The sequence below is a fragment of the Erinaceus europaeus genome, chromosome 1 (assembly GCF_950295315.1).
Source record: "Erinaceus europaeus chromosome 1, mEriEur2.1, whole genome shotgun sequence".
In the NCBI taxonomy this organism is placed as follows: Eukaryota; Metazoa; Chordata; class Mammalia; order Eulipotyphla; family Erinaceidae; genus Erinaceus; species Erinaceus europaeus.
In genome coordinates, this window is record NC_080162.1 from 120,403,184 (window position 1) to 120,430,315 (window position 27,132).

The following is a 27,132-nucleotide window of genomic DNA, read 5'->3' on the forward strand; positions in this document are numbered from 1 at the left end:
ATTTTGTTCAATATTTTAGCATCTATGTTCATCAGAGATATTGGTCTGTAGTTTTCTTTTTTTGGTTGTGTCCCGGTCTGCTTTTGGTATCAGAGTGATGTTAGCTTCATAGAAGTTGGAAGTGAGTATTCCAGTGTCTTCAATCTTCTGGGAGACCTTTATTTTATTTCATTTCATTTCATTTCATTTCATTTCATTTCATTTCATTTCATTTCATTTCATTTCATTTCATTACCGGGGAATTAATGTTTTACATTCAAGAGTAAATACAGTATTTTGTATATGCATAACATTTCCCAGTTTTCCATATAACAATACAACCCCCACTAGGTCCTCTGTCATCCTTTTTAGACCTGTATTCTCCTCCCCACCCACCCGAGTCCTTTACTTTGGTGCAATATGCCAATTTCTTCTGGAAGACTTTTAAAAGTTCTTGGGAAATTGTGCAGATGTGGTCAAACATTGGCAGGGCCCACAAACCATTATATTTCCTTGCAAGTTTTAGTTACAGATATCCACCACCATATTACCCCCTCAGCGTATCACCTATTCCCGTTGGAGCTAAAACCCTAGCAACCACTGCTATGGAAGCTTTCTACCTTCCCAGAGTGCCTTGTTTTCTCCATCTCCTTTTCTAGCCAATTCTGTCCCGACTTGCCACTTCCAGAATTTCTCCCATAAAAGCCCCTCCTGCTTCTGATTTCGCTCTCTTGCTCCCTTTTTCTCTTCCGCTACCTGACCCAGAGAAGGGCTGCTAGGCATAGTGGGAGGCAGCCATTTTGCTAGCTCCACATGGCCCAAACCACTGTGCTGTCACCCAACTCTGGGACATCTGCATGAATAAAAATCTGTGTTTCTGAACCACCACAAATTCATGGTCTCTTCTCTCTTCCCCACGACGCAACCCGACAAAAAGTAGAGGTATTCCCAGATCCCCATCTGCAGGGGAGTCACTTCACAAGCGGTGAAGCAAGTCTGCAGGTGTCTATCTATTCTCTCCCCCTCTCTGTCTTCCCCTCCTCTCGATTTCTCTCTATCCTATCCAACAATGACATTAATAATAACTACAACAATAAAACAACAAGGGCAACAACAGGGAATAAATAAATAAATATTTGAAAAAAAGTAAAGGTATTAACTCTTCCTTGAAGGTTTTGTAAAATTCATTTGCAAAACCATCTGGTCTAGAACTTTTTTTCTTGGGAAGGTTTTTGGTAACTGTTTCAATTTCATTAGCTGTGATGGGGATGTTCATATTATCTGGTTCCTGTTTATTTAATTTTGGAAGTTTGTAGGTATCTAGAAAATCTTCCATTTCTCCCAGGTTCTCAAGCTTGGTGGCATATAGTTGTTCATAGAAGTCTCCCATGATATGTTGAATTTCTGCAGTGTCTATTGTGATATTTCCTCTTTCATTTATGATCCAATTTATTTGTCTCTTCTCCCTTTTTTGTTTTGTGAGTCTGGCTTAAAGGTATGTCAATTCTTTCACTCTTTTGAAGAACTGACATTTTCTTTTGTTGATCTTTTGTATGGTTTTCTTATTTTCAATGTTATTGATTTCTGCCCTAACTTTAGTTATTTCTGTCTTTCTGGTTGCTTTAGGGTTCCTTTGTTCTTCTTCTTCTAGGTCTTTAAAAATTGCAACCAGGCTGTTTTTATTTGTGCTTTTTCTTGTTTCCTAATGTGTGCTTCTATGGATATGAACTTCCTCTCAGTACTGCCTTAGCTGTGTCCCAAATATTTTGATAGCTTGTGTCTTCATTTTCATTGAACTCTTGAAACATCTTGATTTCTTCCTTAATTTCCTCTTTGACCCAGTAGTTGTGAAGTAGTATACTGTTGAGCTTCCACATTTTGGGACTATTACTAATCTTTTGTTTATTGTTAAGTGCTAGTTTAATTCCACTGTGGTCTGAGAAGATGCTTGGGATGATTTCAATGCTTTTGAATTTGCTTATGCTGCCTTTGTGGCCTAACATATAGTCTATCCTTTAGAATGACCCATGTGGAGTTGAGTAAAATGTGTATTCCAGTTTCTTAGGATTAATGGCTCTGAAAATATACAATAGTCCTAGTTTATCTATCTCTTCATTTAGCTCCCTCATGTCTTTATTGATTTTATGCCTGGATGATCTATCTAGTTGAGAGAGTGGTGTGTTGAAGTCCCCAACTATTACTGTGTTGCTGTTAATATATTGCTATAGCTCTTTTAGTATTTTTATTGTTGGTTTAACCACTCTATATAGTATGTTATGAGGTCCCTCTCTCAGTACTTTTCAAATTACTGATCACTCTTGCCTGGACTGACTTGTGTCTAAGTATAGTACTTAAAGAGTTTCACAGTTGTGGAACTTAACAGTTGTTTCAATATTATTTCAACTCCTGCGTTGGAGCACAGTGGCTGTTGAAGTCTCTTTTGTTCTTTTTCTTCCCTGTCGGCTATGGGAGCCTCAGGGCTCTTAAACTATAAGTTGGTTATTTAGCTTAATCACTCACTACTGACCAAGAGATAAAGCAGATGGGGGAGAGATATCACAGTGGTTATGCAGAGACACTCTCACACCCCAAGGATCCAAAGCTATGGGCTCAAGTCAGCTTCTCTGCCAAGCCAGGCAGCACTGCTGGGCCCTGTGAGTTTGTGAACAAGTCCTGTTTATAGTCTGTAGGTTCTGAGACAATTATTCACCATGTTCATCAGGAGAACGATGTGGAAAAACTCCCACTATACAGCCCCACTGCTAGGCCACCAAGGTACCGAGGTGTAGCTCTTCTCTTGAGTTTCCTGGTCAGTTCTTTGTTCCCAGATGTCAGCACAGGGCCTCCCCACTGCTGCTCCAGCCTCTGAGGGCAGTAGCAATGGAGACTCTCAGTTGTATTTGGTGAGTCTTAGGGGAGTCCTCTCCTTCCTTCAACAGTATTTTTATTGGTAAAACAGATTGGCAGAGTTGGCTCAATTGGTAAACTCCCAGACTGTTACCAGCTGCCAAATCTCTCCTTAGGCTCCTCTCTGTGCATGAGCCACACTTGTTTGCACTTACCAGTGATTCAATGGATTCTTGAAATCTTTCTATTCCTGCCTTGTTGTGGTCCCAGGTGATCTCCTTTGGTATTCCTAGTTGTCCCAACTTTCTCATTTATTTAAAATATAAGTTATGGGCATATTACTAACAATCAAGTCATTCTTAACCTCCCATTCAAAGCCAAGAACCTGCCTTTTGAGTATTCAACCAGACTGTGGTTCTCTTCCAACCATAATATTTCCATGCTCTGCAAGGCCCTCCACTTTCAAATCCCATTCTCTGTCCATGCAGACCCATAAGCTTTTAGGACATCTTATCAACGACTTCCCCTCAATAGCCTGCCCAGAGCCTGCCAGTGAGGTGCCTGTGCTCCCACAGCACCATCTGATCATGATACTGTACTTTGCATTTTTGTTTGTTTTCTTTACTGGGGATTATAGTTGACAGTAAAATACAGTAGTTTCTATATGTGTAACATTTTCCAGTTTTCCACATAGCAATTCAACCCCCACTAGGTCCTCCTCTGCCACCATGTTCCAGGACCTGAACCCACCCCAGTGTCTTTACTTTGGTGCAATTCACCAACTCCAGTCCAAGTTCTGTTTATTGTTTTCTCTTCTGTTCTTGCTTTTCAGCTTCTGCCTGTTAGTGAGATCATACCATGCTCATCTTTATCTTTCTGACTTATCTCACTTAACATGATTCCTTCAAGCTCCATCCATTGAAATTATTTTATTATATTTATTTATTTGACGGAGATAGTCAGAAATTGAGCAAGAAGGGGAAGAAAGAGAGGAAGACAGAAAGACACCTGCAGTCCTACTTCATCACTCGCAAAGTTTCCCCCTGTAGGTGGGGACTGGGGCTTGAACCTGGGTCCTTGTGCACTGTAACATGTGCGCTGAACTAGGTGTACCATCACCCCACCCCTGCATTTTGTTAGGTAGCACGTGCTACCTAACAACTCCAAGTCTGTACAATAGTACATTCAGCCCTTTTATTAGCTTCATGACTTCAGGCAAATCCAAACCCCTGAGCCCCAGGCTCCTCTTCAGCAATAATAAGGACAGATTCTCTCCTGCAGGATATCATACCTGCTAAAAATTCAGTGTAATGGTATTACCCCAACACTTAGCATCACACCTGGGGTAGAGTAAGCCCTTAATAGTTGTTAGCTATTCTTATAACTGTATGCTTGGTGCCATGGGAACCTGAAGTCCTAGCTAGCAGTGATTTAACACTTACCATGTGCCCACTGCTTTGAATATTTTAAGAAACCTTTTAGTGTTTTTTATATGATTTCCCCCCCATTTAAAAAAATTATGGTAGCTGGATGTCACAGAAGTGGTGTTATATCCAATTTTTGGATGACACGACAGAGACACAGAGAGAAAAGTTAAGTGACCTTATGCACAGGTACAAAGTCAATGTATCACCATGCCAGTACTCTCTTGCTTTATTATAGTTATTCACCCATCTTCTCCACTAGAGATCTGCAGTGTGTAGTTAAATTTGTGCCAGTACTCAGCATATAGTCAGAACATACAGATCTGTGTCACCTTGGTCATATCTCTCTTGGCATTGGCTTTCTCTAGGGCAGAGGAGTGGCATCACTGATGCCTGCACCTGCCTGTTAGTCAAATGAGCCAGTTGAACCAGGTGGAACTTTGAGAGGGAAGAAGTCCCTTCTTGCACTGATGCTCACATGTTCTGAGCTCCTCACATCCTGCCTCCCAATACAGCTTGAGTTAAGCACAGGAAAGAAACAAGTCTTTTAGCAGTCTCCGGTGAGCAGGGGTGAAATTAGTAGGTTGGGATACAAAGGTGTGTTTAATAATGCTATAACGCTGCCCCATCCTTGTGGAACCATTGTGACATTCTGCATTACAGAAGTGACAACCCTCAATTGCTGCTCAGAACAGAGGCCTGGCATCGTGTTGGCTCCCAGCTCCCAGAACCCTTGCATTTTCTGGTGACTGATGATGGCATGCAGGAATTGGAGAAAAGTGATGGCTTCATGAAAGAATGTCCTCAAGGACCCCTCTATGCCCTTTGTAGTGTGGTTGTGCTTCTGTTTGCCTGTTAGGAGAATAATTTTCATTAAATATTAAGGAGCTGTTTGTTAAAATCATGTTGTCATGGTAACTGGGTGGGGGTACTGGAAGAATCTGGGGCTGCCTGAATTACAGAATACTAATCAAGTGCTTGGCGCTGTCTAATGAGTTTCCTTGTGTAACAATGAATTTGCAGGAACTGCAGCTTGGGGTTTGTCCCAGATGTCACTGTCAAAGACAAGGCTCTCGTGAGTTCTTGGTATCATGCTACTTGTTGTTTAGTTGGATGAATGGATCAATTGTGGGACTAACATTTTGGATGTTGGAATCAGGCCTATCTCTGACAGCTCTTCAACTTTTCAGTTTCCTTTTTTATAATGGAAAGTGACTTGTCCAGAGAACTGGGAGGGAAAGTAATTGTCAGAATACATAGCCAACAATTTCTTTATTTGAGAGAAGAACAAAGGGCAATAACAGGGAAGCAAAGTAGAGAAGTAGATGCGTCTAGTTGTCTGGGTTCAGGTCATATTTTCATCTCCTCTCCACTTCTTTTTTTTAAAAAAAAAAAACTAGAGCACTGCTCAGATATGGCCTATGGTACTGTGGGGGACTGAACCTAGGACTTTGGTGCCTCAGATGAGAGTCTCTTTGCATAACCATTATATTATTTACCCCCACAAAGCTTCCATTCCTGCACATATCAGAAGTTTTCTAAAATGAATGGAATTGGAAGTGATTATGCTAAGTGCAATATGTAAAGAGGCGAAAGACTGCTGTTGGATGTTTTTGCTCATATGTGGAATATAGACAGCTAAAGCAAATGAATCTGCAAAATAGGAGGAGGAGGAGAAAGGTAACTTTACTATCTCTTGGGTTTTGTGGTTTTGGGGGGGGGTGGAGGGGAATAGGGACACAAGCCCTTAGTGGAATGTGTGGCATCCTACACACACCACTTGTGGTTGTGAAGTATACCTGAGATATTCTAATTGTGTAAAGCATTGTTAAATCACTAATAAACAACAGGAGAGGGAGAGAGTCGTCTCTAACTGTGGTTGCCACAGAGAACTACGGAAAGGATTTGAGGAGAGAGGTTTTTGCCACAGTGCCTGCCTAGAGCAAATGTTCCAGAAGTTCTGTCCACTACTGCTACCATGACTGTCAGGGGAGTCTGAAGGTCTAATCATGCAGGAGCCAAAAGCAGGTTAGGTGACCTCATCACCACTGTTCTTTCCAAGATTGGTAGAATTTTTCTGTAAAGGGGCAGACAATATATATTCCAGGTGTGGTAGTGGGCCACATGCAGACACTTTGTCCCCCACCTCCACCATAAACAGCCCTTTAATTTTATTAATTTTTTTTGCTCATTGGTGATTCCTGCCTATATGATTCTAATGCAGGCTCTTTTCTCTCTTAATATCAGGCAGGAATGGAGAGACAAAGAGAGAAGGAAGGGAGACACTACAGCACTTCTCCACCACTCACGAAACTTTCTCTTGTGCATGGTGCTACTATGTGGTTCTGGGGCTTAATCCAGGTCCTGGTTACATGGTAATTGATGTGCTCTACTGGATGAACTATCTCATAGCCTGAAAAGAGTCGCTTAAACTAAAGCAATGCTCAGTTCTGGCTTGCGGTGGCATGGGGTATTGAACCTGGGACCTTGGAGCTTCATCTTTGAGAGTCTTTTTTTTTTTTTTTGGAAGAACTATTATGTTGTTTCCCCTGCCCCATGCAGTCCTTTAAAAATATAAAACCATGAAATAGCTCATAAACAGCTTAGAAATAAGTATGGTCAGCTGTTTCTTCCCAGGCTGACATGCTCAGTGAGGCCCATTCAGATTTCTGACCTCCAGACATGTTAAGATAATATCTTTGTGTTACTTACGCCACTAACCTGTTATAGCAGCAACAGAAAACTATAAATGGTGGGGAGGCAACTCATCTGGAGGAACACACACTTTGCCATGTGCAGGGATGTTGGGCATTAAACCAGCTCCCCCTGCTCCATGCTGCATTGCTGATAGTATGGCCTATTTACATAATCATTGTTTTGCCCGATCTATCTTCTTTCTGCCTCGAGACCCACCCTGCCTGCAGGGTATATTAATCCCACCAGTTAAAACCATCACAACAGTTGCTAAGAACACTTCCACCTTCCCAGCATGCCTTTTGCCTCTCTCCACCCCCTTTCCTAGCCATCTCCGTTCCTGACTTGCCACTTCCAGTTTTATCCCATAAACCCACTTCTGTTCCTAGTTTCATTCTCTTTTCTCTCCTGCATCCCGACCTGGAGAAGGGCTGGTGTGCAGAGCGGGAGGCAGCCATTGCAGTTTGGTGCCACTTGGTTTAACCCGCTATGCTCACACCCAACTCTTGGGCGTTACCATATGAATAAAGAATTGTATTACCACTCTGCCATGATTTCCTGGATCCTCTCTCCCTCCCACAATGGTAGCCTGGCACAAGGACTTGGGCTTGAGCCCAAAACCAAGTACATGGGAGGACCATGCAAGAAAGAAGTTTCATGAACTGTGGAGCTGGTACTGTGGCTTCTCTGTTTCTTTTCCTCTATCAGAAACTAAAATGAAATAAAATAAAATAAGATATGCTGGGAGTGGTGGAAGCCTCAGTGAAAAATAAATAGATAAAACAAAAGAAAGAAAACTAATATATAGTTTTTCATGCAAGCTGAAGACCTCACCAGAGCTGAGAGCACCTGCCTGAAGCAGAAGCAGCCTCTGAAGACCGGAGAGTAAGGGGGGCTCTCTGCATGCTCACACTCCTATGCTGCTCGGCCTGCAATACTTAGCTTTGGGGTGGCCCTGTTACCTTACTTTAATTAATCAAATTCAGAGTGAAAAGGGAGATAGAGATGGAGAAAGGAATAGGAAGAAAGCCAACAGCATTGCTTCACCACTTGTAAAGCTTCCTCTTGCGGGTGGGACCAGGGGTTTGAACCTGGGTGTGCCACTGCCTGGTCTCCTTATTATTTAAAATTTTTTTTTTAGTATTTATTTATTCCCTTTTGTTGCCCTTGTAGTTTTATTGTTGTAGTTGTTGTTGTTGCTGATGTCGTCATTGTTGGATAGGACAGAGAGACGTAGAGAGAGGAGAATAAGATAAAGAGGGGGAGAGAAAGATAGACACCTGCAGACCTGCTTTACCTCCTGTGAAGCGACTCCCCAGCAGATGAGAAGTCGGGGGCTTGAACCAGGATCTTTACGCCAGTCCTTGCATTTTGCGTCACATGGTCTCCTTATTTTAATTTGCATTTGTGTGTGTGCATGTGTGTGTGTGTGTGTGATATCACTTGGGCTTCACTACTCCTGATCAACTTTTTTTCAGATAGAAAAAGAGAAAGAGACCAAAAAGGAAAGACACTACAGCACCAAATCTTCCTTCAGTGTGATGGGGCTCAGGCTTACACTCGGGCAAAGCAGATGCACTATCCCACCCCAGGAAGCTATTTTTGCTAGTGTCACATAAACTGTTCAAGTTCAGTGTGTTAGGTAGGGTGATCTTGGAGAAAAATCCTGTTTCTGTGGAGGTTACATAGAGGGTGTGCCATGTTGGCAGGGGAAATGTACCTGGGGTGAAGCCCACACAAAAGAAAGCCAGGGGCAGAGACACAGAAATGCCTGTTTTGTTGGGGTTGGGCTCAGAGCCAGACAAGCTCAGCCTTTTCAATTTCACAAACTGCTTTTTTTTTTTTTTTAAACTTATGTGAATTTGAATTAGATCTCAATATGGTAATAAAAAACCCAAGTAAGCTAATAAAACATCAGCTTAAGTATCACTCCCTATTAGCTCCAGGTGCTATTATTTTCTTGGTCACTACACTCTGGGTTATGAAATAACAAGGAGTGAGGTTTAGGGTATGGAACTCAGGACAGAGTTGCAGATAAACAGCAGCTGCAGGCTCAGGGTTGGCTGTGTTTTTCCCTTCCCCCTTCATTTCTCCTGTTTAGCTCAGGTTTTCTCTTTTCCTCTGTCCATGTAGTAGTGGAATAATCAGCAATCACTCTTTCTCCTAGATCAGGGGCCAAATGGACAAGGCAAAAGGTCTGTAGTCAGGCTGCTGATGTCTGCTCTAGCTCACAGGAGAGGACAACGGAGAAAAATGAGACTTCCCAGTTCAGCTCACCAGGCAAGGAGGGGTGTAAAGAAGATAGATAGAATGACTGGCATGTGCTTGTTTGGTGCACCCTCTCCCATATCCCCAAGAGCCTGTTCTCAGTCAATAACCTGAAGTCTAAAAAAGCTCCCCTTGGACTCCCCACTCTCAGTCATTCCAGTCTGGCTTATTGTGAGCAGAAGCTTGCTGCCCCAGTTCGATGGGCTCCTTTCCCACCTTCATACTGATCCCCCCTCCCCACCTTCAAGTGGAAACTTAATCTTTCTCTTGCAGATACTCAGGGACTAAAGGCTAAAACTGGAATTCTCTTTCAAACTTCTTAACCATTTTAAACTGATAAAGCCCACCCGGGGCTCACTCTCAATAAAACTCAATTGGCATCAGTTTGGTATCCACCTTTACTGTCAGGACTTTCCCTCTAATGGGTGAGAATGTAGGTGTTGATACTTGCTGAGTTGAAGGGGAGCTGTGGATAGATGTGGTTGGATAGTCATGTGCTTCACTCCACTCTAGAGAAATCTGCTATGAAGGCATTTATCCATATATGCCAGTACCCAAGGAGCACCAGCTACCCTACCCAGACTGTCAGGAGTAGGGAGACTCAAGCAGAAGGCTGAAGTGAACTTCTCCCATTGAAGAACCATCAAGAATGGAATGGAAGAGCTGCTGAAAAACAGGAGTCATTTGCTACTATTATTTATTAAATCTAGTATCATTTTGTTAAACATTGTAAGAAGAAAACTATACTTTTGGGACAGATATGGATGAGAGGTGGTATGAAGGGAGAAACATTACTATTTTTGACCATCTTTTGGGAGCAAGACTTAATTCAAGGTCTCTCCCACATTTTCCCTCCTGAATATCCCTCTGTGGTATGTTAGTTCCCTATTTTACTGATTAGGAAACTCAAGGGAAACATAGTCCTGGACTACATTGACTCATCTTCAGCAGACAATTCTGGAGAACAATTTACTCCCAGTCTGTGTAGCCAAACCTCTCTAATTCAAATCCCTTGGCCATTTGAAATAGCAGAAGGAAAGCTACTCACTGAGTAATTTTTCTACTTGGAAAAAAAAAAAGAGACAAAAAATACCCTGCCTTTGTTTGTGTTTTTTGGTGGTTTTTATTCTAAATACATAAATTAAATAAGTATCCCAGAAGTGAAAGACAGGTGCTCAGTTGTATTGCCCACTCTGCCTAGCACAGGTCAGTCCCAAGACCTCAGTGGGCTCAGATGATTCTGTGCAGTGACGCTCACCCACATGTGCAGACATCCCCTCTGATTCACTGCACTCACTCATGTTGGTCCTAAAATGGGCCTAAAACTTCCCCACCTGCAGGGGGAAAGCTTCACGAGTGGAGAAACAAGGCTGCAGGTGTCTCTCTGTGTTTCTCCTTCTCTATTGCCCTCTTCCCTCTTGATTTCTGACTGTCTCTATCCAATAAAGATAATTTAAAAAATGGGCCTAAATCTAATGAAGTCTTTCTGCACTTTGGTTCTCTGGTGTTAAATAAGGCTGCTATCACAAAATCACCAAAGTGCAAGAGCAGGAAGAGGCCATAGAGGATCAATTGTCTAGGATGCCAAATTGTCTAGTGTGTGTGTGTGTTTTATAATCCTCCTTGTTGACCCTTCAGCAGACATTACTAATCCACTGTTGTGTACACCTTCCTGGCTATCCCTCAGAACCCTTTCTAACACTGTGCTCTCAAAGTCATAACCAACTGATCAGAGTAGTTCAGGTGAAATCTGTTTGCCACTCCCAATCTAGCCCAGTCACCTCATTTGAATGGTGGTGGAAGACAACTGTAGTGAGGCTAACTGTGGGAACCAGGAATCAGAGTCTCTTTCCCTATTCACTTTGTCTTTGAAGCAGCCCCTTATTATGGTGAGGTCTTGCATGATACAGCAAATCTTAACAATGGGATTTTCAAAGTTAACCCAATTGCCAAACAATTGGTTATAGTAATAACTATCTATTGCCTTCTTAAACCCTTAAGACAGCAGGAACCTTCCCCACTTTCTATAAAGCCCATATTTCTTCCAGTCCTGGAACCTCTAGGGTGGGGCCCACTTTCCTGGATGCTTCTCCCAATTCATATCAATTGATAGTGCATCTGCTGATCCCAGCCTAATCAGTGCAACCAGTACCACCTTAGCATGTTTCACTTTGGACTGTGTCCAGAGATGTCAGACATGGAATGTCAACCCTCCAGCTTCATTACTCTGCCACTGGTTCCAATGCTGCCATAATGCCAACCTGACTTTCCTGGGCAGACAACTCCAACAATGTGTCCTGTATCTCTGCCTTCTCAGACCCCTGCTCCACTAGGGAAAGAGAGAAGACAGGCTGGGAGTATGGATCGACTGCCAATACCCATGTTCAGTGGGGAAGCAATTACAGAAGCCAGACCTTCCACCTTCTGCACCCCATAATGACCCTGGGTCCATACTCCCAGAGGGATAAAGAATAGGAAAGCTTTCAAGGGAGAGGATAGGATACAGAGTTCTGGTGGTAAGAATTGTGTGGAATTGTACCCCTCTTATTTATGGTTTTGTCAATATTTCCATTTTATAAATACAAATAAAAAAATAAATGCCCCTTATTGAAAGTTAAAAATCCCTTCTAATTAAAGGGTTCACTTGAAAAATTTTAGGTTGTGCAAAGGGAATGGGAAACTAGGATGGCTGATATGTAAGATTCCCCAAGACACAAGGGTTGAGCTTGTACCACAGAAGACTTTAATTTATACTGGACACCTACTATGCAGCCAGGATCAAGGCATTATGGGCAAGCAAGGCAAAAGGCAGGCTCCTGAGCAAGCTCATTCTACAGTCCTAGGTCAACCATTCACTCAAATAGTTATCCTGACAACTTTTCCAGCAAATGCATCTCTCCCCTCTACCTGCATTTTTTTGGTTGTTGCTCTTTTGTAGTTGTGTCTTTGTTTTAGTCATAGCTTTGGGATTTTTCAGACACAGACAGAGACAGAGAGAATGAAGCCACAGGACCAAAACTTACTCCAGTGCACTATGGGCTAGACTTAAACCTGGGATGTACATATGGCAATGCAGGCACTCCATCCATATGTGCTACCTTGCCTGCCTGCAAATGAATTTTTTCATTAGAACTATGCTACAAGACCCGGTCTGCTGAAAGCTGCCTCTTCCAAGTGCAGCACACACTGCTCTGAGAATCTGTTTTCTAGCTAAGGAGACAGTCAGGCTTCACTGGGGAAGGAATGGACACTGGAATTGGCCGTGAGCCCAGAGACAATGCTCCTTACAGAGATTGAAATGATTTTCCTGTCCATACCACCAACACAAGCTTTTTCTTACATTAGCACTTCTTTAGTTCTCAAGAACAGTTCCATGAAGGAAGTGGGGGAGGTATATACAGGTTTACTCTTCACTGGGGCACCGAGCAGGCAAACCGTTCTTTATGTGGCCACCCTGTGACTAATGAATGGCACAGAGACCCTGTCTGTGGGCCAATGTCAGAACCAGAATGAATCATCAGAGGGACCAAAGGGAAAAACAGAACTCCCACTGAGCACCTTCTGGAAGCATCTTTGTCTTAGTGAGTGAAATCTTGGGGATCATCTGCTCTTCTCCCCCCCCTCCCCTCCCAGCCCTCTTGTCTAGGATACTATTTCCTGTTCCAACATGCCACATCTAGAACAAAAAGATGAACTAATACTTATTGAGCACTAAGCATATGCTGGCAGAGAGCCAAATAGGTTTACATGAGTCAATGTGCTGAATTCTCACAGCTACCTTGTATAACTATGTTCACTTATTCCATTTTATATGAGGCTCAAGCACAGAGAACACAGCAACTTGCTTGAGGCCTCATATATAGAGAAAGAGTAGAAGAGACAGGTTTGTCTGTTGTTTGTTAGGAATTCACTCCTTCTGAACTGACTTTTCAGAGAGACAGAGAGAGGGATGCCAGTGGGACCCAGGCTTGAACCAGGTCCTATGCATGGCAACACAGGTACACTCAGCAGGTGAGCTATCTTGCTGGCCCAAGAGGCAAGATTTGAACCCAGGCAGTCTGACTGCAGGGGCTCTGTTCTTCATGGTTGACATGACTTCTTTGAGTTAGCTCCTCCTCACTTTCTGTTTTAGTCACTGACAATCACTGGTTGAGTACCTGCTATGAGCTGGGTCTTGTGAGTCAAGGATGCTGCCCTGTTCTCAAAGTCTAATGCCTGTTTGAACACTTGTCAAAGAAGTACCAAGTGAGGTTCAAATTCAGCAATTATTCCCTCCTCCCTTTTACTACCGATGCCATCCCCCCTAAGCTCAGAACACTGCTAAACATACAGCCTATGAACCACAACTGTCAAACTACATTCTCATCCAGGCCATCAGTTTCTTACAGAAAAATACCAGCTCAGGCCTCCCACAGTGCCCTGCCTCCAGGGGCCCTTAGTAAATACTGCTTGCTATAGCTGACCCAGTCACACAGCACAAAGGCAACCAGGGTGCTCACTGTTCAGCCCCTCCAGCTCACAATGGTGTCCCTCCTGAGCAACCTGCCCTCTTAGGGTCTGATGCAATTCTTCTCACATTCAGCAAGTGGCTCAGATTTTTGTCACTGTATTGCTGGCCCCGCCTGGCCAACAACCATTTTGGGGAAACTTTGCAACAGCCTTGTGTGTGTGTTTGGGTGGGGGAGGGTAGGGGAGTGTCACAGTGTTCCCATGTGTCTTCTACACTGTGTAGTCTTCTGGACCAAACCTCTCAATGTGATGTAAATAGCTGGTAAAATTTGGGGAGGGGTTCTGATATGGGAGAGAGATCCCTAGAGTCTCTGATCACAGCTGCTATCACACTTTGACAGCTGACCACCTCTTCACATGCACCAGGTATTTGAAGTCACACCTGTGATGTGTGCAGCTGTCTGGTATTAGTTAATTCAGGAATGGTGAGTCAATGCCTCACAGTTTAGGGCAGACTTGAGGATCACTTTATCCAGAAGCTTCTGAATTGTTCTATTGCAGAGTCCTGCCATGTCAAATAAACCATGCTGACACGGTGTGCAAGTGCTTCTCATTCACCCACCCTGAGCTCTTTCTTTCATCCTCCCATGCCTCTGTGAATTGGACATCTTCCCAGAGCAAAGTCAACAAGCAGTGCAACAGTGAAACCCTCTCCCCTTGTTGACATTTCTAGTCAAGGAATTCTTCTAGTGGCAGGGAACACACCACTCCAATGATGGCTTCCTTCATTTCTGCATAAGCCTCTATCAGAAACTTTTTCTTAGCTTGACTTCCTTACACCAGTGGTAGCCTTTGCTTGTCCCTGTATAGCTATGTCTCTCCAGGGCTAAGACTCACATATTGTGCGGAGGGCCAGCAAAACAGCTCAACTGGATAATATACCTGCTTTGCCATGAGCACGACTCAAGTTTGAGCCCAGGTCCCAGCACACTGGAGAAAGCTTTGGTGCTGCGGGTTCTTTCCCTCTCTTCCTGTTTCTGTTTCACTCCTATCTGAAGAAACAAAATAGCCTATAGAAGAGAAGCCCAGGTGATAATGACTAACAAACATTAAACACTGTGAGAGCCAGGTAAATTCCCTCTCTCCTGGGGCTCCATATCCTAGTTAGATATTCCCTGAAAATTCCAAGCATATGCCCTCTGGTGATTCTGAGCTTTTGTGGCCTGATGAGAGAAATATTAATAGGATGGTCCAACCTCTTGTAGGCAGTGTTCTCAAACACTGCCATTCCCAGGTGCCTTGGAAGGAAACACAATTTCAGAACTATAAAGTCCAAATGACACCCAAGCTAGGCTGTGGACCCAGATGCCCCTGCTCACACCCCCACATTTCACCTCCCTTCTCTTCTTGACCTCAGCCTCCACCAAGGAGCAACCGTTACTCACCAGTTCTGTGTTGCTTACATCCTGGGAATCTTCTTACACATCGACTCTGAGAGTGAGCAGTCAGTGAGTGCTTCACCACCTACAAAAAAGAGAAACTCGCTGTTAAAAGCAGTGCTGACACACTTGGGTGTCTGACTTTTTCTTCCCAGAAGACTGAGAGATTGGGATGGAGATGGAAAAAGAAATGGGAAGGACAGAGTTGCTTATTAAATTGACCTTAATGCCTCTGGGCTTTGTGGCAATTTTGGGGAAAAGGAAGAAGGAAAAAAAAAAAAGACCCTCACCTTGGGTGAATCAGCAGCTTTTTGTGAAACAGGCTTTTTAGAACAGTGAAACTGCAAGCAATTTCTGGTGGGGTGTGTTGGAAGGCCTCTCATGAACCTCAGTCCAACCCCCTGGAGTCTGAGGAGCTGTTTCTGGCAGCTGGGGCCTGGTGGTGCTTCCCTTTACAGGCCTCAACTCCGAAAGATACTGCAGTCCTCCAGACAAAAGCCTCCCCCCCCACCCTGTGTGTTTGTAGCTTGGGGGCTCCTGCCAAGGGAAGCCTGTGTGCTGTGAAAATTCCTCAGGATAGCTGTGTAGCTAGGCGTGTGTCTCGCTGAGGGTGCGTCCAGGCAGCAAGTCGAGGCCTGAGCTCCAGAGGCTGCTCCTTGCATCTGCAGCGCACGCACGTGTGCGGGAGCCCTGCCGCTTTCTCCACGCCCAGCCTGCCTTCAAAGCTGGACTTGTCTTCTCTTGTTTCTCTAAGAACTTAGGGGCGGAGGCCTTCCTCTACTCTTCTGTCCCCTGTGGTCAAAGAAGACCCCTTGGCTTGCAGGGAGATCACCTTTATCATCTTTAGTGGCCATAATTTCTCTTGACAGAATAGTCATCTGGGACCAGGCATCCCATACACGTGGTTTAGTCTTGTTCATCACAACTAAATGTGCATCACTTGGGAAGTGGGGGGAGGGGGGAGCAGTGTTGTAAGGACCCATTCTCAGGTCCCATGCAGATCCAATGGAATCAGAGGTGGTGTTTGCTTATTATTTATAAACATTTTATTTTTAATATTTTTATTTATTTATTAATGGATAGAGGCAGAAATAAATTGGGAGGGGAGAGGGAGAGAGAGAGAGAGACAGAGAGACACCTGCAGCTCTGTTTCACCACTTGTGACGTTTTCCCCCCTGCAATTAAGGACCAGGGACTGGAACCTGGGTCCTTGTGAACTGTAATGTGTGTGCTCAACCAGGTGTGCCACCGCCTGGCTTTTATTTTATTTTATTTTATATTGATTTATTTATTTTCCTTTTTGTTGCCCTTGTTTTTTATTGTTGTTGTAGTTATTATCGTTGTTGTTACTGATGTCATCATTGTTGCATATAACAGAAAGAGAGAGACAAGGGGAAAGACAGAGAGGGGGAGAGAGAGATAGACACCTGCAGACCTGCTTCACCACCTGTGAAGCGACTTCCCTGCAGGTGGGAAGCCGGTTACTCGAACCTGGATCCTTACGCCGGTCCTTGCGCTTCTCGCCCGCCACGTGCGCTTAACCCTCTGTGCGACTGCCCGACTCCCTATTTATTTATTTATTTATTTATTTATTTATTTATTTATTTATTTATAACTAGCTCCTCAAGCGGTTCCTAGGCACATTTAAGTTTGCACAGTACTCTTCTATATATACTCTTTTTCATGCAAGACGGAAGGAAATGATAAATCCATCAAAAACAAACATAAACATGGTGCCGCCCCCAAGTCTGGCCTAACTCCTAACACAGCTAAGAAGCAGTAGAGGGTCGGTCTGTCCTTGGGCACCTCAAACACAACCAGCATGTTCAAACAAGACCAGCTAGTCTACAGGTCTACCACTCTCCAACACAACCAAAAGTGCCTGTAAGCCCAAGAACAGGCAAGATCCAAAGGCAACCAACCAACTTGACCTGACAATTTTCCACCAATCAGAACTGCACAGTGAAAACATAATTTGCACAAAGCAATCTAATTGGGACTAATTCCCACTTCTGTGCCCTCCTCCCACTTTTGCCTGTATAAGTTGTTCTCACCACTGGGAACTCCACAATGCAACAGTTCAACGTGTTTCTCTTGGGTCTGTGTTTTCCAGCCAAATAAGTGTTTAGTTATATGTCAACTGAAGGGGGGGGGGCAGGGAAGAGAAAGCAGGAAGAAGGAAAGGAGGAAGAAACAGGCCCAAGATGCCAACTTGGCTGCTATAATTTTATCTTATTTTTTGCCACAAGGGTTAGTGCATACCTTTCTCCTTGTAAACTAGCTAGCTAGCTTACAAAGGTTTGTCAGTCCTTTGTCTACATCATATACGTAATTTGTTCTACTGAACATTCTTCAGTGAGGCAGGCTAGCACATATAAAGCTACTCGGGAAATGATGTCAATAATGTGGAAATCTTACTGGGGCCTGGGCTTAGCTTCCCAGCAAACTATTGAATTGCACAGCATCAAGTGACAGTAGCTGGATGTAAAGCACCAGACACAGCTGCGGTTAGCAAATCATAGAAGGTTAATTGTCATCCAGATAGTTCTTGCTTCTCCTCTCAGCCAGGCATGACTACGTGCTTTATTTAGTTACTCATTTCCCTTGATCTTTGTGGAAAAAAAAAAAAAGAAAGAAAGGAAAAACCACCACTACCACTACCACCACCACCACCACCACCACCAACAACAACAACAACAAAACCAACCTGTGGCTAGTCCTTCTATCTCTGCCACATTTTGGCACAGCCTGCAGCTGTTCTCACATTGGGAACTTCCAATAAAGATCCTGCCCCTTTCTGTCTGTATAACTCAGTTGCCTACCCCTTCTGTAATCAAGCCCCTTTCCACCAAGCCCTCGTCCTCCATAAGAAAAAAAACAACAACCTATAATTACCCAGGTTCTAAAAATTTAAAATTCTAAGCTCACAGGCCCCTTGAACTGTGCTAGTACCATCACTCAGAGTGTGCTTCAGTACAGAGCTGCATGGATTGTGAATGCCCCACTGTAGCCCAGTTGCCTCCAAAGCACTCAGAATGCAAGGTTTTGTAAGAAGACATCATCTAATCACAGCAATGTGTGCATACTGGGAGCTACAGTATATATTATCAAAAGTATAATATGATAGAAGACATTAATATTAAATACTGGACATAGTAAATATTCAATTATATTCAATTAATAATTGTTTATTCAATACCTGTGTGCCTCTGATTCTTTATTAAGTACCAGACATACTAAGACCCAACCCATACCTGTAAAAAACTCAAGAGTATAAAATAGAGAAAGTCAGACATTAAATTGAGTATGAGAAAAGACAACATACAGAGATTTGGTGCAAGGTGAGAACAACCATCAGAGATCTCATTTATCTTATGATAGAGGCCACACACCTAGTCCTGGGGCCTCCTGGGCTCTGCAAAGCTGCTCTCTGTTCATCTCCTCTCCTCACCTGACTGTGTTCTAGGCTTACCCACCTCTCAGCTTGAACCCATTGTACCTGTGCAGCCACACGAGGCTAGCATCTTTTTAAAAAAAAATCTTATTTTTAAGTAATTTAATTTTTTAATGACACACACACACACACACACACACACACACACACACACACCAGAGTACCACTCAGCTCTGGCTTATGGTGGTATATGGGATTGAACATGGGACTTCAGAATCTCAGGCATGAAAGTCTTTTGCTTCATTATTTTGCTGTCTCCCCCACTCAACCTACAGGGTCTCAGCCAGCCTTCAATGCTCTCTTCTTTTTCTCCTTCTCCTTCTCCTCCATCTCCTCCTCCTCCCCCACCCCCCATCCTTCTTCTTTTCCCCTCTAATTAATTTCTACTTACTCTATTCAGCTGAGGTGGGTAACACCTACCAAGTATTTTGAATTGTGTGAGCAGATTTGTTAGTATCACAACTGATGATGCTCATTCTCCTCAGCTGACAAGGTGCTGTTTCTTGAACGCAGAGAAGTTGAGTGAGATGGCTGGAGTTGTATTATTCTCAGTGCTGAGGCATCTCATGGAATTGGACTGTTGTCCTAGCTGATCCTTGAGCTATCAGCACTGTAACATCACCTAATGAACACTGGCCCCCAACTGGCATGGGGTGGGGAGGGTACTGCTCTTGAGAACAAGAGACCTGTGTCTGGCTCTTTCACACCCTTGTTGTGTGCCCTCATGCCCATCATATTCCTTCTCAGGACCTTGGTTTTCTCATCAGTGGGGCTCAAAACTGCCTCCCTAGGGTGCATGGTGGTTAACACAACCCTTGACATTACAGCTCTCACTTTAAACTCTCACTACACATGAACTGGAGGACTTTTCAGTGTCCTCTAAGCTTTAATTGTGAACACATTTCCAGTCTCCTGGCTTAAGTTTTCCCTTTACAAGAAAATAAAACATTGGTTAAAGGGGACAAAATACCAATTAGAAAAAAAAATTATGCAAAGAGATTCTCATGCCTGAGACTCCAAGGTCCCAGGTTTAATCAGAGATGAGTAGTGCTCTGGTAAACAAACAAACAAACAACTACCTGTAGGATTTTTCCTACAGGTCTCCTCATATCCACCTTTGAGCTCCTATAATCCTATCAGATTGCCAGACCCTTGAGGCTGGAAGTTAGCTGAAAGGACTTGATATTTTTGCAGAAGGAAAACACCCACCCTTAGGGTTACTCCCTCTAGTGTAGTTTGTTCCAAGCCCCCCTTCCCCCCCCCCCACTCAATAAACATTTAGCAGATGAGTAACAAACTCTGGTTCAGTAAACAGGCTGTTATGTCCTGAGTGTTATGTCCAATCATGCCAAGGGGAAGTAAGTGAGTACAGAGGAAGAAGTGGCAGGTTCCCAGAGTCAGTCCAGACTAGACAAGACATCAGGAGGGCAAAGTCAAGTACATAAAAGGTGGAGTGACTGAGGGAAGTGAATTAGGAAGTAGGTGAGGAGGGTATCTAGGTCAAAGTAGAAAATAATTGATTAAGTACTTTATGGTGTCTTTTTTTTTTAGGTCTTTCTACTTTCTAGCTGCACTTATTGAGTCACTGTAGACTATTGGGAACTTTTACTTTAAGGTATATATTCACCCTAACTTAGGACATGTGTACTTGTGCCCTATCTCATGGGCCCTGGTCTATATCTAGGTTCTATAACTCTGCCAGGAGGTAACCAAAATGGAAGTTAGGGGTCCTATGAGCTAGGAAAGTTCTCAACCAAGTATTAGAGCTGGAGGATTGACATCTTAGGTATGGGGTCTCTGGACATAGTCCAAAGTGAAATATGTCAAGGTGGCACTAGTTTTATTGATTTGGTTGAGACCAACAGATATAGTATCAAATGGTACTTATATACTTTTCCTATATCTGTGAGCTACTCTCTGCCCTGATCCACCTTTGTAGTCCTATTTCCAACTCTGGCACCATCTTCCCAGACAATACTTTCAGCCTATCTGCATGTTAGCTATTGGGCTCAGGCAAAAAGTAAAATCATGGGCCCCTTGGAATATATCTAAAATAGACTCCCTAGCATCTTCCAACATGAAGACCCTCAAATCTCACCTCCTATGTTCTTAGGTTCCTGCTTACTAAACAGTTTGTTCTGCTTTATATATTAATGCTTTTCAGCCACCAACTAGCAGATGCTACCATGACTCCAGCCTGACTTCCCTGGGCAGACGACCTCACCAACATACCCTGGAACCCCACCTCTCCAGAGCCCTGCCCCACTAGGGAAAGATAGAAACAGGCTGGGAGAATGGATCGACCTGTCAATGCCCATGTCCAGAGGAGAAGCAATTATAGAAGCCAGACCTCCCACTTTCTGTACCCCATAAAGATCTTTGGTCCATATTCCCAGAGTGATAAAGAATAGGGAAGCTTCCAAAGGAGGGGAGGGATATGGAATTTGGTGGTGGGAATTTTATACCCTCTTATCCCATAATCTTGTTAATCATTACTAAATCACTAAAAAAAAAAAAAAAAAAAGGGGAACTCATCTGTGAAGCTAGCTTTCTTCAAGCCAGAAGTGCAGTTTTGAGTTATTTGTGTTTGCTCCAGAAAATGTTTCACTTTGGTCACCTGGAAATGACCTTTATTATTATTATTACATATGTATTTTTTTATTGCCACCAGGGTTATTGCTAGGGCTTGATGCCTGCATGATAAATCCACTGCTACCAAGGATTATTATTTTTTTCCTTTTATTTGTTAGAGACAGAGATAAATTGAGAGGGGGAGGCGGATGGAGAGGGTAAGAATGAGAGACACAATACAGATTGGAAGGGAAGAAGTCAAGCTCTCACTATTTGCAGATGATATGATAGTATACATAGAAAGACCTAAAGAATCCAGTAGAAAATTACTGGAAGTTATTAGGCAATATAGCAAGGTATCAGGCTACAAAATCAATGTACAAAAATCAGTGGCATTTCTTTATGCAAACACTAAATCTGAAGAAGAAGATATCCAGAAATCACTCCCATTTACTGTTTCAGCAAAATCAATCAAATACCTAGGAATAAAGTTGACCAAAGAAGTGAAAGACTTGTATGCTGAAAACTATGAGTCGCTACTCAAGGAAATAGAAACTGATACCAAGAAATGGAAAGATATCCCATGCTCATGGATTGGAAGAATAAATATCATCAAAATGAATATTCTCCCCAGATCCATATACAAATTTAATGCAATACCCATCAAAGTTCCACCAAGCTTCTTTAAGAGAATAGAACAAACACTACAATCATTTATCTGGAACCTGAAAACACCTAGAATTGCCAAAACCATCTTAAGGAAAAGAAACAGAAATGGAGGCATCACACTCCCAGACCTTAAACAATATTATAAAGCCATCATCATCAAAACAGCATGGTACTGGAAAAAAAATAGGCACACAGACCAGTGGAACAGAATTGAAAGCCCAGAAGTAAATCCCAACACCTATGGGCATCTAATCTTTGATAAGGGGGCCCAAAGGATTAAATGAAAAAAGGAGGCTCTCTTCACTAAATGGTGCTGGGAAAACTGGGTTGAAACATGCAGAAGAATGAAATTGAACCACTTTATCTCACCAGAAACAAAACTTCCCCCAGTCCTGGAACCCTTGGATAGGGCCCACTTTCCCATATGCATCTCCCAATCCAAACCAAATAATATTGCATCCGCCGATCACAACCTAACCAACGCAATGATTGCCACCTCAACATGCTTCACCTCAGACTGTGTCCAGAGACTTCACGTGTGGAATGACAACCCTTCAGCTTCATTACTTGGGTGAGACCTTTCCTTTTATAGTACACTCTAATTTCATCTCAGGTAGTTCACTTTCTAACAAATCCCATAACCTAGATATACACCAGTTTCTGTGAGAGAGAGCTTATGTGCACACATATCCATAAACTAATGCAAAATATATACCCGAAAGCAGAAGTACACTAGAGTTTGCAGTGAGTACCTCCCTAACACTTCCTCTCCACTATTCCAAGCTTGGGATCCATGATTGCTCAACAAATTGTTTGGCTTCGTATGTTAACTCTCTTTTCAGTCACCAGGTTCCAGATGCCACCAGGATGCTGGCCAGGCTTCCCTGGATTGAAGACCCCACCAATGTGTCCTGGAGCTCAGCTTCCCCAGAGACACACCTTACTAGGGAAAGAGAGAGGCAGACTGGGAGTATGGACCGACCAGTCAACGCCCATGTTCAGCGGGGAAGCAATTACAGAAGCCAGACCTTCTACCTTCTGCAACCCTCAACGACCCTGGGTCCATGCTCCCAGAGGGCTAGAGAATGGGAAAGCTATCATGGGAGGGGGTGGGTTATGGAGATTGGGTGGTGGGAATTGGGTGGAGTTGTACCCCTCCTACCTTATGTTTTTGTTCATTAATCCTTTCTTAAATAAAAAATTTAAAAAAAAAGAATGAGAGACACCTGCAATACAACTTTAACACTCATGAAGCTGTCCCATACATGTGGGTTCCCAGGTTTGAACTTTAGTCTTTCCACATGGTAATGTATGCATTCTACCAGGTACATCACCACCCAGTGCCCAGCAATGACCTGCAATTCAAAAGAGTTTCCCATTTAGGCTGGCATAGAGCACCCTTTCCTGAGCACTTAATTTGTACCAGGCACTGTGTAGGGCTACCTCATCTCACCTGTGTCACCCATAGCAACTCTTCCTAAGGAGAAGCTAGCTATTTATATGAACACATTTTACAGGTGATAAACCTGAATCATAGAGTGACCAAATACATTGTCCAGATCACAAGACTGTAACTTGTAATTGAGGGTGAGTTTACAACTCCCCCAGAATGTGGGGGTCCTCCTGTGTATCTTGGACCCTAAGTGTATCAAGAACACTCAACTCAATTCTAGATTGCTCTACATTTATTTCTCCATATCCCCCCACTCCCAAGATTGTCAAGTTCAGTTCACACTCCATGTGCCTAGCATCCGGCAGGTCTGCTCTGCTCACTGCTGAGTCTTCTTACAGGCCAGGGGATGGACGATAAGGTGAGCTGTGTTCTTACATTTGATTGGAGTCCAGATGTCTCTGCTGTCATGCTAACCACATGCAAAGGCAGTGGCAAAGTCACTTAGAGACTTGTGGGCATAAAGCAGGAAGAGCTGAGAAACTCAAAGAAGGGTGTGTGCAGGGCCTTGGTGGGAAGGGCCAGGTAGACACAAGTCAGCAGGAGTGACCACAAATAGACCAGAGGACCAGATCTTCCAGGGACTTGTAGGGCTTTCAAGAGAGATCTTGAATCACAAAGGATGGGAAATCAATAAAGAACTGGAGAGTTTCATTGTTTACAAGTCCTGACAAAGTAGCCGACAAATGTTTTTTATTTTTATTTTATTTTATTGCCTTTGTTTTGTTGGTGTCATTCTGTTAAAATCCCATATCTTTAGGTCCACTAGCAATCTGAGAAGCATTGAGACTATGCCACCTTTCTAAAGGACAACCACAGGGCAATCTGATTCATGTGGGGAACAGTTTTCCTAGGCATTTGGCCTAAGCTTCCTTCTGTCAGGCCTGGCTCCAGTGTGGCTGTTGGCAGATGTGAGGGGGTGAATAAACCTTTGATAACAGCTCAAGTTTCTCAGGTAGAGACACAGCTCCCTGGAGATTGGGAATCTATGAAAATGAGCCCTTGCAAAAGAGACACAAGTGAACTGGAAACACAAGTCCTCTGGGCAGGTCATGGTTTCACTCTTGAAAATAAACTGCAAAGAGAGGCCCAACTTTGAAGCTGGTTGTTCTTAATCCCTGACATAATCTGGACAAGATTCAAGATGAGTAAAGAGTGGATGAAGAGGATTGATGAGTGGCATACACACCTAGTACTAAGTACAAGGACCTGCACAAGGATCTGGGTTTGAGTCCTGGCTCCCAACCTGTAGGGGGGATGCTTTACAAGTAGTGAAGCAGGTCTGCAGGTGTCTATCTTTCTCTCTCCCTCTCTATCTTCCCCTCTCCTCTCAATTTTTCTGTCCTATCCAATAAAATGGAAAAAGGCCGCCAGGAGTAGTGGATTCATAGTGCAGACACTAAACTCTAGCAATAACCCCTGGAGGGGAAGAAAGAAAGAAAGAAAGAAAGAAAGAAAGAAAGAAAGAAAGAAAGAAAGAAAGAAAGAAAGAAAGAAAGAAAGAAAGAAAGAAAGAAAGAAAGAAAGAAAGAAAGAAAGAAAGAAAGAAAGAGAAAGAAGGTGGATGAAGAGGTGGGTCTGGAGAAATTTGTACCTTTCGATATACTTGTGTTATGTCCAAGTGTCTATCTCGCTCCTTCATAGAAAAGTTTAGTTCCTATGTAGAATTTAGTGACCCTTCATTATTGGTCTAATCCTAATTTACTGAGTAAAAGGAAACTAACACACCCATTTTAGAATATGACATTCTGTGTGTCAGAAGCAAAATATTTGATCTTCTTTGAAACTTAATTTTGTCACCTGTAAAATGGAATATGGGGAGCCGGGTGGTAGTACACCTGGTTCAGCACATATTACAATGCACAAGGACCCAGGTTTGAGCCCTCTAGTCCCCACCTGCAGGGGGAAAGCATTGCAACTGGTGAAGCAGGGCTGCAGATGTCTCCCCCATCTCCCCCTACCGCCTCCCCCAACTTTCTTGATTTCTGTTTTTCTTGATCCAATAAATAAAGATGTTAAAATATAAAAAAAAAATAAATAAAATGGGGTTGTTGGGTGTAGTGCAGTGAGTTAAGCGCACAGGGTGCGAAGCACAAGGACCGTCATAAGGATCCCGGTTTGAGCCCCCAGCTCCCTACCTGCAGGTGAGTAGCTTCACAGGCTGTGTAGCAGGTCTGCAGGTGTCTATCTTTCTCTCCCCCTCTCTGTCTTCCCCTCCTCCCTCCATTTCCCTCTGTCCTATCTAACAACAACGACATCAATAACAACACTAACTTACAAAAGCAATAAAAAAAACAAGGGCAACAAAAGGGAAAATAAATAAATATAAAAAAATTAAAAAAAAAAAAAAGGGATGTGGTGGGACTAGATAATGTTACAAAAATAGGGTACCAGGCAGAGGTAAATAGCATAATGGTTATGTAAAGAGACTGTTATGCCTGAGGCTCCAAAGTCCCAGGTTCAATCCTCTGCACCACTATAAGCTAGAGCTGAGTAGTGCTGTGGTTAAAAAAAAAGGTAGGGTACCAGGTGGGGTTCAAACCCAAGCATGGTTGAGTAGAATTGTTCCATTTTGCTTCACATGGCCTCTGGATTTGGAAAGTGATCCTCCACCCTGTCTCCATAACTTTTCGACACATAATAGGTGCTTAATCAAATGTTCCTTCTGTTTCTTTCACACATCTGATATTTCCTTGTCTAGTTGAACACATATCTGGGTATCCAGGAGGTGCTTAATAAATGCGTGTAAATCAGATTCTCCTATGTGAAAACAGACACTGAGAATACAGAAGGAAACAGCAGTGTTTGCTCCCCACTACATCCTAGTTAAATTCCTTTATTAAATGGCTTTCAGTATTACGTGCCTTCAGGGTCAGAGCAAAATTTCCAGAGATTTCCACTTTGTACTTACAAACAATTCTTGCTAAACTTTTAAAAAAGATTATGAGAGAGAGAGAGAAAGGGAGAGAGAGGAGGGAGGGAGAGGGAGGGAGAGGGAGGGAGAGAGAGAGAGAGAGAGAGAGAACAAATGTACTGACTCATAGCTAGAAAAACTCTCTCCTAACACATTCCAAATTTGTGGAGTCACATGAATTGAGTAAGAGTGCTTAATGTGGCTGCTAAGCCAGTGACTCCATCTTCATCTCTCCCTTCCCCACAGCAGAGGCTCTGGACCAGTTGGCGAATAGCTGGTGTGAGGTCAGTGAATGCAAGGATTTGCAGGAGACCTGGCAACTGCTTAAAGTCAAATTTGAATTCTGCAAGGTTTTGTGACATCAAAAAAAAATCGAATAAAAATATGTAGAATCATCAAGACTGGACAGTTTCAGTTATTGACTCAAATCTATGCTGGGAAGGGTGCCAAGCATTTATAGGGATGCCTCATTTCATCTTTGCAGCGACCCTGTTAGGCAAGGTGGTTATGATGATTCTCACCTCACAAGTGAGGAAACTGACATAAGAAGGGTTCAGTAGCTGGTCTAAGGTCCCACTGTACACAGATGAAAGTCTTAAAGATTCAACCTGGTATAAATCTGAAATAAATGCTCTTGTACACATGACCATTCTGAAAAAAATACTTCTACAAAGAACAAAGAAAAATTCATCTGTTCCATAAGTCTCTAGCCTATTTTAGATTATGAACATTGCACCAGAAGTTGAAGGTGAGGTTGGCAATAGGCATGCAAAAACTTGGTAAAGGAGCTCTGATAAATATACACAAATCAGTAAAAGTGAAAATGCTAATGGCTCATTATACAGTGGCATGGGTTAGGGCTTGGTAAGGCAATGATTTTGGTTTGGGTGGTGTGAGAGGGCTTCTAGTAGAGGTGTCATTTCATTTGATTGAGGGATGTATAGGGTTTGAGAGGAGGTGGCGAGAGGAGGTCC

At 43.1% G+C, this 27,132-nt stretch overlaps 1 protein-coding gene across 3 annotated transcripts in view; it reads right to left on the bottom strand.

Moving 5' to 3' along the window:
• Positions 1–27,132, bottom strand: part of ZHX2 (zinc fingers and homeoboxes 2) — a 194,481-nt gene that overhangs the window by 81,529 nt on the left and 85,820 nt on the right. For all 3 annotated transcript variants that reach the window (XM_007520807.3, XM_060195636.1, XM_060195643.1), the window contains one exon: positions 15,107–15,185. The gene's annotated coding sequence lies outside the window, so the exon portion shown is untranslated. The remainder of the gene's footprint in view (positions 1–15,106; positions 15,186–27,132) is intronic.